We start from the raw sequence: 13,196 nt of genomic DNA, 5'->3' as shown, positions 1-13,196 counted from the left end.
CCCAGGAGGAGAAAAGATTGTGTCATGGGCGTTCCTGCTGGGGAATGATTTCTCACTTTCTCTCTCTCTCTCTCTCTCTCTCTCTCTCTCTCTCTCTCTCTCTGTTTCTATGTCTCTGGGGAGTACACATGCCCTGTAATAAAAACAAAAACTAAACTAAACTAAAAACAGTCCTTGGTATCCATACATCCTTAACTCTGATTTTCTAATGATCTTCCCTATCCTATAAATGGATACACTGTGGATCCAGTTTCTTATACCTGTCAAAGGACAAAATTACAACTATCTAATTTCAAGATCATAAATGACTTTCACTGTGATTCTGAAACACTTCAGTCCAAGGAGCTAAAGAAAGGTGATTAGTTTTATAGAGAAAGAAGGACTGAAGAAAAGCAGAAACAAAATAACAAAAACTGGATTATGTGACTCCATTTTTATTTTTTAGTTTATTTAGTTTCTTTGGGTTTTGGCTTTTAGCTTTTTAAGTTTTGTTTTTGTTTTTGTTTTTTAACTATAGGGTGTGTGCACTTGCAGGAGCGATAGAGAGAGACAGAGAGACTGATCATGTGCCTGGAACCTCTGCCCCTCATTTTGCCCTAAAAATGCATGTGAGGGGGGCCAGTTTAGTTGGCGTCACCATTACCTTGCTGGATTCCCACATGGTGGACTGAGCTTCACATCCCAGACCCAGTGACTTGAAACTCAAACTGGGAGGATGTGTGTGCATACATGCCAAAAATCCTGAGAGGAGAATGAAGAAGAGATTGCAGCATGGCCATCCCCCCTGGGAGGGTGATTTCTTACTTTCCTTCTCTCTGTCTCTGTCTCTCTCTCTCTCTCTCTGGTGAGCACACGTGCCCTAAGGCTAACATCTCTAAAAAAGGTTTATGAGGAACACCTCAGGAAGACCAGGTTTTTTCAGCATGAGCGGCTCTCCTTCACACATTGCAATAAAGTCTTAATTTCCTTGATCACACCAGGTGCCTACAATTTGGTTTGTAGTGTGTGGGTGAATGAACCTGATTTGAGTTCAGTAACAAAAGCACCTCAATGGGGGTCTCATCACACTGTGATCACCTTTTTCCAACCCCCCAACTCATCAGATCTTGGCTGTATGTGCACCTGCATTATTTCCAGGTTGACTTGGGATCCAAACCCTGCTCAGCCACATGACTTCCAGCCTTGCATTTAAGTACACTACTGCCTGCACCACTGAGATTTGGTCAGCCACATATATTTTTTCAAACAGAGCTGTGTATTTAGTTACTATTCTCAGTACAATATTTTTCTCACTGTACCCCTTGTGCCTATAAAAATGCTTACCACACAGCAGTATCAGTAAATATATATTGTTTTAATTAATAAATATATATGAAGGAGAGTTCCCAGTTTATGGAGACAAATTAGGAGCTAATGTCAGTCTCAGTTTGAGAAACTAAACCTGAAGACCCCTGGGCTTTGCAATTACATTAGCCACTAGCCAATAGCTCTTATTTTTGATTGGGTCAATTTTAAGTTGGATTTCCAAGAAAAACTTTTGAGTGGAAAAACCCTGATGTACTATGTAACTAAATCAATGCATCTATACTTCTTTGCCAATAGACAAAATGGTAAAACTATTACTATATGCCCAACCTACTTTACTAGGCTTATTAATATCAGTGAGTTTCAAGTGAGTTACTAAATATGGAAGCACATTGCTGATTTCAACATAATTTTGCAAATGGTTGAGCTGTTGTTACTTGCAGTTATATAAATAATGGAATCTGAATATTAAAAGGAAAGTGAGACTGGGAAACAATATTACAGTTAAGCATCACTTGATGACAGGGATATATTCTGAGAAATGCATTCTTAGGTGATTTTATTGTTGTATGAATATTATAGAATGTACTTATACAAACCTAAATGGTGTGGGCTACTACACATCTAAGTTACATGGTAGAACCCAGATGTTCCTTATGGGATGTTCATCATAAATGTGATGCATTATTGATTGGAATGTTATTATGTGGTGCATAACTGTACTTTCAAATTATCAGGAAAATCATTCTAGCTGCTCAAGTTTTCACATAGGGACAGGAAACAATCCAGTTTCACTGAGTAAACATGAAAGGAAGATGGAGAACCAGGACTAAAACTGTCCTACAGTTTTTAGAAATGAAGAGGGGGCTGAGGGGAGAAAGGGACTTAAAGACAGCCATGCCCAGACCCCTTTTAAGAAGCCAAGAAAATATCAGTTCTTTGTTCAAGGTCACAGAGCTACTTATAGTGGCAGAATCAAGATCAGAAACTCAAGTATCTTGGCTTCCAATTCAGTGCTCATTCCAACACCACAAATGTTCAGTTTTACCCTTCTGATGTTTTTCTCTGTTTCCTTCCTGTAAATTCTTGGAAATAAACTGTAGTTTTGGAGATCAAATTTGAAGTCTCCTGATTCCAATATTTGACCTATGGAACAATTTGTGGGGAGGAAGGGGGAAAAAGAGGGAAGTAGAGAGAGGAAGAAAGTCTTATTCCAGTATTCCAGAGTTTTTCTGTCCAAGAAAACCTCAACAGTTCAAACCATTGGCTGCCATCTACTCTTTGAAGACCTGAAACTATTTCTTTCCAAGTCTTTTGGCTCTGAGATCTTTAAATCACATTGCTCTTGTATTAATTCCTAACAACTTTTTCATAAATACTAAACTATGTAATAAAAGAAGAAGAAGGACCAACCATAGTGCCACAGCAGTGACATGATTCTCTGTGATGCTGGTGCCATGTGAGAAGGTCTGATTCACACCCCAAGGTCTCCCTGTGTATGCAGAGTGTGAACAAGTGTGCCTGTGATCCTGGCTGGCTGGGGAAGGATCATGGAGTGAAGATCTGTTGGCATCCCTCAATTTCTCCATTTCTATCTCTCTCTTTCATGAAGAAGTAAATAGATTTGAAAAGAAGAGGAGAAAATCAAGTTTCAAAACAAAAGGAAAAAACATTTGCACGACTATGTGGAGTGTGAAGCATACGTTAATGGCAGAAAGGAGGTCACAGGAATGTTTGAAGATCTGAGATCCTCTCTTCATTGAGTTATTTCCAGGAGAAGGAACAGCCCCTGGTAAAATTGTGAAAGAGGGACATAATCTTTGGTACCTACCCCAGAGTCTGTCTTCTGTGACATTTCTATAGGCATCACCATCATCTTGTTCTCTATGTTCCACTTCTGGCTCTCAGTCTCAATCTCTTCATCCCAAAGAGATGTCAGATTGACAGCAGGATGAAGAGCTGAATCTTGGAAGATGTCTATCTGAGTCATGCATGCCTTCAAGATTGCCGTAACTATAGGAAGCTTTCTCATCCGAGGTCTCCCCCATTCAGAGTCAGCCTGCATACAGTGACTAGTTGGTACTGGAGTACTAAGGCCCGCTCTGTCATGACAATTCTGGTGTCTATTCTATAAGAGCTTCTCAGGTGGACTGGCTGAGTCTTTCATTAGTTTTACATTTTCCATTCTCCTCCTTTCTTCAGGTGTTGAATTCAAAGACACTTCCATATAAACAACCTGCACACTACACTTCTTTTCAAATTCTTCTTCCTAGAGAACCCAGCCTAAGGAGTGTTGTCTCATCTATTCTTGTTTCAGCTATGCTGCTAGATTCCCAAGTTCCTGATGGCTTGATGACACCTCAACCTACTTACCAGAACTAACCTGTCAACTTGTTCTTCTCTTCATGGTTTTCCAGAGTCTGCCTCTCTACCTGGTCTCTGTTGGTCTCACCTCAGGAAACACTCTCCACTTATATGAGTCCAACTTGCCTGGGTTCTATTTTTTGGTCCACAACATTAGCACCTACGAAGACCATATCCCTTGTCTGGGCTGGATAAATAGAATGATGCAGCAGATACTGAAATTGCCATCGTCTTGGTGATGTGAGACATAGAGACATATATCTGAGTCATAGATAAGACTTTGAGACATACATAAGACCCCCTACCTGGATACACAAGCCTCTCTTAAAATTCTGAGACAGCTTTGGAACTGCTCAGTCATTGCTGAAATACCAGGACTTCTTTTTGCATAGATTCATTCAAATTACTGATCTTGTCAGATTGTTCCAACACACACAAAGATACACACACAAACATACACCCACATATGTTCACATTTTATTATTATTTATTTTATAACTAATATTTGCTTATTTTATTTGTTTTTATATTTTTGCTATAGAATGTGTGTGCTCACCGGAGACAGAGACTGGGAGAGAGAGAGGGAAAGTGAGAAAGTACCCTCCAGAAGGAATGGCCCCATTGAATCCCTTATCCTCATTCTCCTCTCGGGAATCCAGGCATGCATACACACATGCCTGTATATTTCTCAAGCCTCTGGTTCTGCGACTTGAACCATATAGTCAGCTGTGTGGGATCCGCCACACCACTAGCTGGCCCTTTACTTTAAATAAACTTGTAATTTGTTCATAGATTTTTCAGTTGAGTTACGTTTGCTTTTACAGTTTATCCATTCATTTCTTCCACGAGCAAGAGAAATATTAGGTCATCAGGAAAGTCATGACATGGTTTTCTATGTTTTTCTGTGAAAAAATGTATCATGACTTTCCTAATGACCCAATAGAAAGGTAGAAAGGTAGTAGAGACAAAGAGACACCCCTAGCAGGGTCTTGACACTGTGACCTACCCTCAGCTTCAGCCAGAAATGGCCACAGGCACCTGCATTGCTCAGTGACTTCAGAAAGATCTCTAAATGTAAGCTTAGAACGTTTTTATGTGGGTCAGCTTCACAAAGCATCGGTGTACCACCGCACCACCATCTGGCCCCAGGTTAGGTTGTATATGAAGTGTCCTATCAACTACCTGTTTGATTTAGCTTCTGAAAATAAATATTTATTTATTTACTAAATAATTGTATACAGCAGAGTGTGGCCAGATGAGTGTGCTGATGTCATAATTTGAGTTTTCTAAATCTCACTTAACCTGAAGACCTACTTCTGACCTTTCGGTTACATGAGCCAATACGCTCTCTATTTTACTCATGCAAGTTTAAGTTGGGTTTTAGGTAATAGGACTTGCTATTGGAAGAACCTAGCATGCCATATGACCTTGAAAAGTTACTGAGTGTCTCCAAACTTGTTTTCTTTTTTTTTTAAAGAATTATTTCATTTAACTTTATTTATTATTATCATTATTATTTTCCAGTTTGATCAGAGAGAGAGAGAGGAAGTGAGAAAACAAGCCACCAGATCCAAGACTTGAACCATGGTCAGCCATGTGGGAGTCCAGTGCCTTTAACCAGCATGCCACAAACTTGTTTTCTAAGCAGCAAAATTGTAAAACTATAAACCCTTCCTACCTCATCTGTAGCAGATTCGATTATATTCCCTCAAGAATTTCTTTTTCTTTCTTCTTTTTAGGCTTTTGCCATAGGCTGTGTGCACTCCCTGCAGAGAGAGACAGACAGACAGAAATAGAGACAGGGAAAGTGAGAAATCACCTTTAAGGGGAATGGCCATGCCACAATCTTTTCTCCTCCACTCTCCACTCAGGATTTTTGGCATGCATACACATGTTCCCAGCATGAGTTTCAAGCCTCCAGGTACAGGACTCAAACTGCAGTTGGTCATGTGGGAGTCAAGCACCTTAATCACCATGCACCTACTGACCGCCTCTCCCCCAAGCTTTTCTACCATAGTCCAGGCCCACCTAAACCCCAACTACCAGCTTCTCATTCTCTTTGATTAAAAACCTCTTGGCTAGACTAGACCTACCTGTATTTAGGCTCCTGAGAAGCCCTCAAATAATAACTGGTGTATAAATACCCCAGCTCCCTTAGCCCTCCCATTTGATCACTTCAAAGCGGTGGTTCTGTGCTGTCCCCAAGAAAGTACCTTAGTCTGTTAAATTGTAGTTGTACACATAAGTAATCTGCTTGTCAACAAATACATCCTTTGTTAGCTTTTTCCCTTCCTAACTACCTTCCTAAACCCCCCATCAGTATTTATTGAGAGCTAATCCCAAATAAACTATTAGCCCTGAGGTTCCTGTCTCACAGTCTGCTTCTAGAAGAGCTAAAATGAAAAAGGTTATACCTTTCCAGTGCCTGGTCAACACAAACCTTTCTATCTAATATGCCAGCCTGTGATAGGGACACAGTTGACTTTTGATTGGTTGAAGTGGTTTAAATTCAAGTCACTGATGTGCAGATATAAGCATAAAAGCAGCCATAACTAATCTCAAGATGAAGTAATACTGTTAAACTCGTCTATTTATTCCATACATAAATGTTTTTAGTTTTAAAATAACTCTCTAAAAAATGTCCTCATCAATGGATCTACAGATAAAAGAATGAAGCACCTCTCAACACACTGCTAGCCTTAAAAATGACTGAATGTTTGTGTACATATATAGAATCAATTAAATAAACAGCATTAGTGTGAACGAAGCTGGAATATATTTCTGCACAATGACCAAGAGTCCCACAGAATACGTTGGGAGAGAAAAATGTTTACTGTGGCTTAGAGAGACTCTTGCACATAGGAGGATGAGATATGAGATGATTCTTAATGAGTCAGCCCAAGAGCCTAAAAGCCAGCTGCAGCGAACGCCAGACTTTGAGCGGAAACCACAGCCCCAAGCACAGGGGAAACACCATATGTTCCTAGTGTGGAAGACTGCTGGGCCCCACTGGTCTCATCAGGGACACCTGCACTCCCAGCTGGGGAGCATTACTGATGGTGTCATCTTCAAAAGCAGAGGACAGCAAACACAGTACAAAGAAGAACCAGAAATGTGGGCAGATGCAATTGGTGGCTTAATTAGCAGGCACCATGCTTAGGAAGCTGGACCAGAGCCATCGTGTCCTCTGTTTCCTGTGTTCGTGGCCCCAGTACTCATTTGGGCAGCAACCCATCATTTGCAAAGTTATTTGAGAACTTCCTTCTTCACCACAACTTTCTCATCCCTCCCCCATTTCACTACTCTTTCCTAAAACCACACACCAAGGGTTCACTTAAGAAGAGGTAGTGACTTATTACAATTTCTTTGTTCACTTGTGCTTCTAAAACAGAACATTACAAACTGAGTAATTTATAAAGAACAGAAATTGATTTCTCACAGGTCTGGAGACTGGAAAGTACAAGATTAAGGCACCATCCGGTGAGGGGCCTTCCTGCTGCATCTTCAGATAGCACAAGATGGAAGGGCAAGCTAGCAGAATGCCACTTGAAGCCTCCATTTCTATTTTTTTTAATTTAAATTTATTTATTTTACATTCATTCATTGAGCATCATCACAGCATACAAAATGCGATTTCCCATCCAGAATACACTGCATAGTGGCTTAATCATACATGTTATCATCAACAATTTTTCATTTCTGGGACCAGCAGTTAGTCTAATGGCTATGTTGCTGGACTCCCGCGTAGTCAACCACGGTTCACATCCCAGACCCGGTGGCTTAAAACTCACGCCGGGCGTGTGTGCGTGCGTGCTCAAGATCCTGAGAGGAGAATGGAGGAGAAGGGATTTCTTGCTTTCTATCTCTCTCTGTCTGTCTGGTGAGCGCACCCACCCTACAGTAAAAACCTCTAAAAAAACAAACAAAAAAAAACCCAAAAAAACAACTTTCCATTTCTTATTCCATATATATATATATATATATAAATATATATCCCCCCCCCGGGCCTTAATTCCATTCACAGGAAGATCTCTTATGGCTCAATCACCTCTTGAAAACTCTACCTCTTAGAGCCAGCTGGTGGCACAGTTTGGTTAAAGTGCTGGACTCCCCAGTGGCCGACCAAGGCTCAAGTCCAAGATTTGGCAGCTTGAAACTCACACTGGGCAGGTGTGCCTCTATGCCCAAAATTTCAAGAGGAGAATAGAAAAGAAAGGATTGTGGCATGGTCTTCTACTCTGGGAGATGGATTCTCACTTTCTCTGTCTCTCTCTGTCTCTGGCAAACACATTTGCCCCATGGAAAAAAACATCTCTGAAAAGAAAAAAATAAACCTCTTAATATTATCACTTTGGCAACATCTGATTTTTGGATGGGACACATTTAAAACATAACATAATTTTTATTTTGCTTGATCCTCTATCTCATTTTCTACTATTATATAATATGAGTTGTAGGCCTTCTTAAAAATAAAAGAATACTGTGACTACACACACACACAGACACATCCATACTAGATGTAGGGGAGGGAAAGAATATAGTAAAATTATAACAATTAGAGAATATGAGTGAAAGACATAAGAAATATCCATTGTATGGCTATACCACAATTTGTTTACCAACTCATCTGGCTATTTCTACCTTTTGGCTTTTGTGAACAGTGCTTGAACATGGGTATACATGTATCGGAATACATAAAATTGGTCAGCTGGTGGCCTTGTGATTAAAGCAGCTGGATCACACATGGCCAACTGTAAGGTTCGAGTCCCAGACCAGGCATGTGTGAATACAAGGCCAAAATCCCAAAAGGAGAGAGAAATGGAGGAGAAGGGATTGCAGCGTGACCATCCCACATGGGGGTGGGGGGGTGGTGCTTTCTTTCTCTCTTTCTAGGGAGTGCACATGCCCTCTCACAAATTAAAAAAAAAAAAAAAAAAGAATACATGACATCTTGATTTTGATTTTTGTTAGTGTCTATTGATGACTTAAAATACACATTCACACCTGAAATATGTCCAATTTAGACATCTCAGACACATGACTAAAGGCTCTTTGTGTTTAAAATACTTTGGATTAAGTCTCTCTTAACTTGAAAAAATACTGACTGCTAAAATCTTTTAAAATATCTTTTAAAATACATTCTTAAATCTATGGGGGGAAAATCTGCTTGTTAAGCATACCTTTTTGAAAGAAGACCAAGTAAAATTTTCTGAGTTCAAAGCTCTCCTACCCTCAGGGAAACCTGAAATGAATAGAATCTGAAACATTTCTGCACTAGAAGAATGAGCTCAGCTTAGCGTAGAACATTCCTGAACTGTGCCTGCCACCGCAACGGGATAATCATAATGCAAAGTGTTGAACCAGAAGCTTTTTATGAGTGCCAGATTTGAAGAAATTTATAGTACTTTGATTGTGAAAGGATTGTTATTTTAAAAACTGGACCTTTCCTAAGTCAACAGGTAATCACTTTTACCAACTCATCTGAACAGAAGTCCCCAAACACAAATGCAGCTCTTTATTTCTTCTTTCACCACTTGCTTCCTGCCATCCATCTTTCATCTCTTGTGGTCATAGGAATGTTAGTATTTTCGTTTCAAAAGGCTTCTAGGAATTGCTTTGGTTTACTTGGTGAAATCTTGCAGCCCATACATTCCTTCAAAAGGACATTGTTTCTTTTCATTTCTGTTGAAGAAAAACGAAGTAATGAGATAATTTATCTACTGACAACCTATCTTCCACTAAAAATATATATAAATCACTGCCTTCAGTTCATTTTGATTTTGGTGCCCTCGACTCACCTTGTTAACCAGGATACAAATAGATCTGAGACGTATCTATGATGGATCATCAGGATGCCTCTCAAATCTGTCCACTCTCCTATTCCTTTAGAGCTACATGAATTTGACCAAATTCTTGCTTCCATAAATATGAACAAGACTTTTTTTTTTTCAGAGGTTTTTGCCTTAGGGTGTGTGTGTTCGCTGAAGACAGAGAGTCAGAGACAGTGAGAAGGAAAGTAAGAAATCACCCCCCAAGAGGATGGCCACACTGCAACCTCTTCTCTTCCATTATCCTCCAAGGATCTTGGGCACGCCTGCGCATGTGACCAGTGTGATTTCCAAGCCACTGAGTCTGGGACTCGAACTGCAGTAAGCTCTGTGGGAGTCCAGCAATATAACTGCTATGCCATCTGCTGGCCCCTATAAGATATTCTAGTTCAGTGTGGGCTGCTCAATTAACCTGAGGTGAATTTAAGGACTACCAGTCATTTGGGGGAATCATGTTTGACTATATGGTCAGTGAACATGGTCTGAAGAGTAAAAGTAAAGAGAAAGGAGTGGACAACCAAGGAGAGGAAGATGAAGAAAGAGAGAGAGAGAGAGAGAATAAAACAGAAAAGAGAGAGACAAGGAGATAGAGAAAGAGAGAGAATTTCCCTTGGTTTAAATGACTAAAAAGGTGCGGCTGGCAGGTAGCATGGTGGTTAGGGGTGCTGGATTCCCACATGGCCAACTGCAGTTTGAGACCTGGACCTGGTGGCTTGCTTTCTTACTTTCCTTCTCTCTCTCTCAGGTCAAATTAAAAATAATAAATTAAATAAAATAATTATTTTACAAAATAAAATAAGTAAATGACTGAAAAGGTTGAGGAATCTCATTCAAATAAGACTTGATCAAGTGGATCAAAAATATCCCCAACGACCTGATTCTTTTGCACTTTTTACTATCTCAAGGTGAAGACGGTTGCCACAAGCTCTCAGAACTTCATATTTGCTTTCTATCATCCAGAAAGAAAGAGATCCAGATTTTCTACTAATGTCCCATGAGGCAACCTAATTGGACTGAGACAGGTCACATACCCGTCTCTGCATCAGTCACTGTGCCCGTGGGGTTATGGAATGAGGTAGATCATGGTGACCAAATCTAGGTCATGTTTTATCCCTAGAGTTAGGGATGGGTTAGTGCCCTTAGATCTACACAGATGGATCTACTGGAACTAGTGATAAGGAGAATGTATGCTGGGAAGGGAACCAGTGAATGTGTATCATACTTACCTTCCAGTTTGGCCAGACACCTGTATATCTTTATCATTCCTTCTTTTTAGTCTGTATTAGCCTGAATTGGACTCTGGTGCTTGTAGCCAAAGAGTGTTAATTAATATCCCCACTAGAGGGGCCAGCAGATGGCGTGGCAGTTGAGGCACTGGACTCCCACATGGCTGACTGCCATTCAAGTCTTAGACCTGGAGCCCCTTTTTCTGACTTTCCCTCTCTCTCTTTTTCTCTCACTGGTCAAATTAAATAAGTGAATTAATTATATTAAATAAATAATTCTTTTAAAAAAACATCCCACTAGAATAGTGAAAGAGAAAACTCCACACTGGTATAAGTTTCAGAGCAGAGGTTGGCCACAGTAGGGTTGTATCACATGGCCACTTAGCTTATACAGTAAGGGGACAATAACAATGCAAATGGCCTGGGTGGCTCTGCCCACTACTTTACTCTCTCTGAGATGGCAGGTGTGAGCAGCTTTTCCCTTGACAAGTCTCAGTTCTGTCTTTCCTCCCATGGTATAAACATCTTACCAACTAGAATGTGAATCTAAGTGTACATTTCATAAAGATGGCCCTGTGCCAGCCACTGCTTTAACTGGTATACAACAGAAATTACAGAAATGGAGAAAGAACTGGCCAACCAGCATCTACCAAGAATGCCATTCTCTAACGTGGCATGTTTCTGGAGGACTTTTAAGATCACTTTCCTAAACAGAACTTCAAAGAAACATTTTTTCTAAAAGATTATGGAAGGAAATTTTGCTGGTTTATAAGCTATTACTCTGCCAGACCGAGATGGATAACTATTACCCATATGAAGCTAAGAAAGCTGACTCTTGGAAAGAATAAAAATCACTGTGAGACCAGCTGGCGGCATGGTGGAGGCAGTTAGATCCCACATGGCCAATGATGCACTTCAAGTCCTGGATGAAGCAGCTTAAAAAACATCCCAAGTGCTATGCCCAAAATCCTGAGAGGAGAATGGATTATGGTATGAACATCCCTCTTGGGGGGTGCTTTTTCACTGACTTTCTCTCCCTGGCAAACATACACACTCCACAGCAAATTAAAAGAAAAAGATCATTATAAATAAATAAATAAGAAATCATGGTGAACATAACCAGCTTGATAGTTTGGCTCATATCACCCAATTATTAAAATGGGTCTTTTTGTTTATCTTTGTTCATGAGAGAGAATGTGCACAAACAAGTGAGAACAAAAGTGAGAGCAAGAGAAAGAGAAGGAAACAGCATCCTCTATAGGATCTGATCAGGCCATGATCCCCTTCTTTCTGTTCTCCATTCTAGGGGATCTTGGGCACTCACAAATGTGCTGAGTGGTTTTCAAGTTAAGGAAGGGGATTTGCACCATGGCCTTCATGTGGTGCTTATGAGCAGGGCATTACCACCGTACCACAGAGCCCACCCTAAAACAGGTCTTGGCACATGGTTAAAACTTAATAAATGCCATAAAATGAATACGGTTGACTTGGGTAAAATGGCCAAGCTTGGTGAGACAGTCTGGACCCAGCTTGCTTGAATAGTGTTTGGGGACATTCCACAGTGGTTCAGTGGCCAGAGAGAGGTGCCCTAACTTCTAATAGCACCACTGCTATGAACAGTGATATGGGAAAAGTTACATAACTTCTTTGAGGTTCAGATTTCCCCACTGGTAAAATGGGAAGAAAAATGCTTAACCTCCTTGTTGTTCAGAGTTACTAAAAATTGGTAGTCTCAACTCTTTCAGGCAACTGTTGGATGTCTTTTGGGACAGAATGAATGATACGCTGAAGGAAAAATATTTAGATGGAAAAAATATGTCAGTGCCTCCAGAGGTATTCATGAACAGTTTATCCTTCCTAATGTACCCTTGGATGCTAAAATAGAATCAGTCTTAAATATGCAACCCAACGGGAAGCACAGAGTCTGCAGAACCTCATAGCAATCCTAATGGAGATGGTATTTCTAGTGTATTGTGAATTGTGTTGCCAATTCCCAGCTTATGATCTTTGACCCCAAAAGCTCAGAGAGGTACAAATGATAAAAATGTCTCTGCTCTCCAGAACATAGCCTAATGCTAAGACAAACAATGAAAGAGACATTGGGAGCCAGCCACCTAGATCTAAACTTTGCATGTAGAGAATATAAATACAGTGGGATCTGCTTATCGTTTATCTGGATGTCATGATGTACATTGAAGTAGAATGAGGCTTAGGCTGTTCAAACAGAGATCAGTTTGGGGATTATGGGAACTTTTTTCCTGGTCAAGTTTTCTTTATAATTTTAAAATAAAAAAGGTCTATCATTTCTGCATCAGTTCTGTCCTCTGGTAGCTGCATGCCTCTGTCAAGAGTCCGACAAGACTCTGTTCTATAAAAGAATTGTTTTCTTTGTTTTCCGTCATTCTGAGAGACATAGCTAATATATATATCTTTAATGATCTGGCATACCTTCTCTTAGTATGTACCCAGCAGG

Source organism: Tupaia chinensis, unplaced genomic scaffold (assembly GCF_000334495.1).
Source record: "Tupaia chinensis unplaced genomic scaffold, TupChi_1.0 Scaffold000101_1, whole genome shotgun sequence".
Taxonomy (NCBI): Eukaryota; Metazoa; Chordata; class Mammalia; order Scandentia; family Tupaiidae; genus Tupaia; species Tupaia belangeri.
This window is presented reverse-complemented; position numbering follows the sequence as displayed.